We start from the raw sequence: 5,559 nt of genomic DNA, 5'->3' as shown, positions 1-5,559 counted from the left end.
ACGAGAGAGCGGCGAAATTACAGACACTATTAAACAGGATGACTTTTTCCTCCAGAAGACATTTTGTTACCTCATAAATTAATTACAATTACAGGCTACTAAAAGAATAGATCTTTAAAAGGTTTCACATTACTGGAGCTGTCAAACGCTTGGCGTGCCTTGACTGGATGTCCTCAACATGTCCATGTATTACAAAGAGATTCACCTTTTACTGTAGCAGTGAAGGACATGCAAAACAGAGACAGAAGCAGCATTACAATGCAACTGAATGGCCTTGTAGTTTTCTGCACTGCCTCCTCATTTGTTCTCATTAGCTTTACTCTCATTTATTAGATGTAGACAGCTGGAGCAGAAAAGGATGAATCACAACATCATTCACTCCTGATGGATTTCATAATGTCCTGAAGTGAGGATGTCCTTAAGCGTGCTGCATATAGAGTACGCAGTTCAACAGCACGCGCGCACACACACACACACACACACACACACACACACACACACACACACACACACACACACACACACACACACACACACACACACAATTATTCAGCCCCATCCACAACCAAGCAAGGGCTCTTGGCTTTATTCCACTGGCCTAAGTGATTGGCTATTGATTGCTTAAACATATAATCCACTTACCTGCTGTCTGTCCTGCTGACAGAGGACAGTAATGTAACAAAGCCGTATCCTTTAAAGACAACCCAGCTGGTAAAACAGTACACACTGCTTTTGGAGAAAGCCAAAATTGACAGTTTATTTAGCTTTCTGAAAACAGGGAGTAGTAAAAACAGCACTATGGCGCTGCTACTAGGATATCGCTTGGTAACCCTTTAAATTTTCAAAAATCTGAGTCTTCTAGCCCTGTTTTTGATTTGGTTTTGATGATGAAGAGAGAAAGATTCCAATTAAAGAATCCTTAATACCGTAGAAATCTCTGGGAGAATTCTATAATGGCAAAGATGCTGAATGCCCCACCTGTGATCCCTGTAAAATAGGAAAAGATGTAAGTCGATACATGCAAGTTAGAGTTTATGTCACTTTAAGCTATGTGGTGGTATTATTGTAGTAAAATTGTATATATTTATATTTACTTTCTATAACTTACACTAACATGTTTTTTCAGCAGAATAAGCTAGAGATTATCTTATTGCCACTCCAGATTGAAACATTAGACTATGTGCAGTTCTGTGAAAGGCTAAGTAAACACTTACTGTTTCCAAATTAATTAAAAGGTGCTGCTTATGAAATACCCTTGAATAACTGATTTTCAGCATGTATAATAGCATCTGCTATAAAAGCAGATGTTTTGGCAGTTTGCTGCTGTGGAGCATTCAGATGCATGAATCTGAGAAGTTCAACCCAAAAGCTACATTCAGACTCTACAGGCCTCAGTTAGCATGTTGAACACTGAAATTCATTACAGTACAATTAGAAAAAAGACTGAACAACTATGGCTTGTTTAGAAAGATTACTAAGAGACGGCCTCTTCTAAAAAAGAAGGTAGCACAGCTGAATGAATCACATGCCTTCTGGAATAATGGACAGATGAAACTGAAGCAGAGACCTTTGACCATAATGCATATCACCGCATTTGGTGAAAAGGGAACACAGCATATGTATACAAATACCTCATACCTAATGTAATGCACAGTGGTGAAAGGGTAATGAGTTAGGTTTTTTTTTTTTTGCAGCCACATGACCTGGGCATCTTGCAGTCATTGAGTCCATCATGAGCTCCTCTGTATACCAAAGCATTCTGGAGTCAAATGTGAGGGCACCTACCTGACAGCTAAAGCTGGGTTAAAACTGGGTCGTAAAACTGGAATGGACAGTGATCCCAAACACAGCAGCAAATCTACACAAAAAATGAAAAATAAAAGACTCAAGGTGTTGCAGTAGAGCTTCAAAGGATCTGAGGTCCATAAACGCATCTCCGCAAACCTCAGTGAACTGACGCAATGGTGTAAAGAACGGTGGGCCAAAATATCTTGATGCATGCTCAATCATCCAGGTAAGTAAATCCCCAAAGTTTGATTCTGGTCATCCGGGCGTAGCATTTTCAGTGGGAGAAACGTTTCATCACTCATCCAAGTGACTTCTTCAGTCTCAGCTGACTGCAGGTTTCCCCAATCTTATAAACAGTACATTTGCATAATGACTGAAACTAGCACCACTGAAGGAACAATGGGCTGGGAGGTCAGTGGACAAGTGGGTGAAGAATTTGTCTGACAGACAGCTCGACCAAGCAGAGAAAAACATCCTTGCTAAAGGGTTGAATTTGGCGGTGAGAGACAAATCCCGCTAGTGGAACTGATCACAGCCACAAAAACAGCAATTCGAAACAACAACATTGCAGACATGGAAGCAGAGCAACTACGGACGAAAGTTTCAGCCTGTCTCAGCAATACGAAGCCCCCAGCATCCAACATGAGTATGGAGAAGAGGAAGGCACTCACATCATTTAGCAATGACAACAACATTATCATCCTTCCAGCAGACAAGGGTAGGCGCAGGGTTTTGTTAAACCAGAAAGACTATCACGAGAAAATTATGTCACTGCTCAGTGACGAAAATACTTATGAGCCCCTGAAACAAGACCGTGATAGACTGTCTGAAGCAGTTAGAACAAGACCGGACCTAATACTACAGGCTATACCCAGGGGAATCTACACCAAGTCTGTATGGTTTACCGAAGATACATAAACAGGGTGCACCTTTAAGACCAATTGTCTGCATGATCAATTCAGTCACCTCTAACATCTCTAAGTTTCTGGCTCCGATCCTCAACCTGTTGGTGGGCAGCTCTGAATATCACATCCAGAACACCTTGGCTTTTGTCGAGAAGGTGAGAGATGTCATTATGGAGGCAGATGAAACCATGTTCTCGTACGATGTTACATCTTTCTTCACTTGCATCCCAGTCACGGAAGCGTTGGAGGTAGTCCGTAAGAGATTACAGGATGACCCCAGCCTCAGCAACAGGACCACTCTCAGCACCGACCAAGTGTGTTTGCTTTTGGAACTGTGTCTTAATTCCACCTATTTCACATACAAGGGTCATTACTACAGGCAGAAACATGGGTGTGCCATGGGTTTCCCAGTTTCACCCATCGTGGACAATTTGTACATGGAAGAAGTGGAAAAGAGGGCTTTGCTATCCTACCCTGGAACAACACCAAGTCATTGGTTCAGGTATGTGGATGACACCTGGGTGAAAATCAAATCTCAGGACGTACCACAATTCACGGATCACATTAACTCGGTGGACCGATACATCAAATACACCAGGGAGGATATGAAAAGTGGAAGGTTAGCCTTCATAGACTGTGAGATTTCCATCAGTAGTGGGGGACATCTAAAAGCTGATGTGTATAGTAAACCTACACATAAAGATCAGTATTTAAAATTTGACTCTCGTCATCCACTGGAGCATAAACTGGGTGTCATCAGGACGCTACGAGAGAGCGAACACCATCCCCACTGACACGGCGGCCAGGGAAGCAGAAGAACATCACATCAAGAAGGCCCTGAGTAGATGTGGTTATCCCAGCTGGACTTTTGTCAAAGCTGGAAAGGCGCCTAAAGAAAGCTCCAGCTGATCCAGGAGAGAAGGACAACCGCTGCCTAAGAGAAAACCCGTAGTGATCCCGTACGTGTCAGGAGTATTGGAACAGCTGAGACACATTTTTTCTAAACACCGAGTCTCTGTGGCTTTTAAACCCCAAAACACGCTGCGCCACAGATTGGTCCACCCTAAGGACCGGGTCCCCCAACACAAACAGAGTAACATAGTGTACAGGAGGATTTGAGCGCGGAGTCAAGGAGGCCATTTATGTGAAAAGGGAAAGACCATTTCTGAATCGAAGAGAGGGCCTAAGGGTACATCTTTTGCCATCTTACAATGCTGTGATTGCAGCCATTCTCCAACTCTCTGTGAATGGTACTCATGGCCATTCATCAGTGGTCTTTGATCAATGAGCTTTGATCAGTGGTTGTTAATCAATGGTCATGAGAATTTGCATATTAATGATCAACGAACTGACCTCCCAGCCCATTGTTCCTTCAGTGGTGCTAGTGTCAGTCATTATGCAATGTACTGTTTATAAGATTGGGGAAACCTGCAGTCAGCTGAGACTGAAGAAGTCACTTGGATGAGTGATGAAACGTTTCTCCCACTGAAAACGCTACAACCAGATGAACAGAATCAAACTTTGGGGAATTACTTCAAGTATTGCTGCTAAAGCTGGTTCTTTCCTCTTTTTCACATGACTGTGAAAGTCAGTAGCTGGAAAAATATGATTTTTACATTATTTAAGATGTTTTTAAATGACAGTTTACTTTTTATGACCTGGAAACTTTATTTCACTCAATCATTTAGATAAAGGCTTTAATATGTTCCCAAACAACAGATTGGAGGTTCTACTAAAACAGCTGCCTAGTTGTGAGACTTTGGTTTAATACAGCAGTGTTCTTCTAGATGAGAAGAGCTTCCACTAAAGTTTTCCTCTTTTTTTCCATTTTCCACCAAAATAAAAATAGCCACATCATTAGCCACATTCTGCTGCACAACCCGCCAGTAACAACTCCGTTCTAGGCTTCCCGTGGTGTATACAAATACATTTCAATGTGCCATATTTTAGTTCATTCACAAACACTGCCCTGCTGAAATATAACAGTATGGCATCCATATACACATTAGTGTGTTTAGTCCACTGAGAAAGGTGTGAAGAAAAGCACATTGTCCTGGTGTATGTGATAGCATGACTGTTGCCTTCTCCTATGAAACTAGTGGCCCTCAGGCCTTTGATCTCACCCATGGCAGTTCAGTCTGGGCCTCAGCTGTGGGAAAAAGCAGCAGGGCTTAACAGGACAGAGCCCAGTAGATAGCAGGTGCTGAAGCCATGACCTTCCCATCCCAGGCCAGCATTCCTGCCTGTCAGACCCCCTGGATCCACGCATGTAGTGTCTCCAGCCACACCATCTGGAGCTGTTTGTCCTGCTGCACTGCGTTCAAATGGAAGAGTGTCCAAAACACTTCAAGCACTCATCGCACATACTGCAGTGGCACAGCTCTTCTGATTAAGATAAACCTTTACAGTGCTACTCTATGTTATTCATCACTATGCTAATCCTCACACCTCTCAGCTGGAGAATGGGCACACAAACAGAGGTATGACAGGGCCACAGGACCACAGGCAAGAGTAAATCCACAGGTATTTGGGGTTTTAAACTTCAAGGGGTGGCAGATTGTTAAGTTGGACACACAGCAGAAAACTCTCGGAGGAATTCCAGCACGTAGTCGAGCCTGAGTTCTCAACCTGGGAATTGTTGGTGTCTTATCACTGGTGTATCTTTGCACAGCTTTGTTTTGTCATAGCTTGTAAGATATTGTGTTGCTGATAAAACACAGCAATGGCTTCTTTCATTGTCAGGAGTTTGCTAGAGAAATCTGATCCTCGTCCTCTCCACACCTCTTATCATAAGTAGCCTGCTAGCTCCTAGTCTTACTAAGCCGATGTACTGGGAATCACACTATCACTCCTCCATTCAAGTGTC

The 5,559-nt window shown here is 42.9% G+C and overlaps 1 pseudogene; it reads left to right on the top strand.

Moving 5' to 3' along the window:
- The first annotated feature begins 798 nt into the window (after positions 1-798).
- LOC113027280 (uncharacterized) lies at positions 799-5,208 on the top strand (annotated as a pseudogene).
- Positions 5,209-5,559: the final 351 nt, after the last annotated feature.

This window comes from Astatotilapia calliptera, chromosome 7 (genome assembly GCF_900246225.1).
Source record: "Astatotilapia calliptera chromosome 7, fAstCal1.2, whole genome shotgun sequence".
Taxonomy (NCBI): Eukaryota; Metazoa; Chordata; class Actinopteri; order Cichliformes; family Cichlidae; genus Astatotilapia; species Astatotilapia calliptera.
This window is presented reverse-complemented; position numbering and strand designations above follow the sequence as displayed.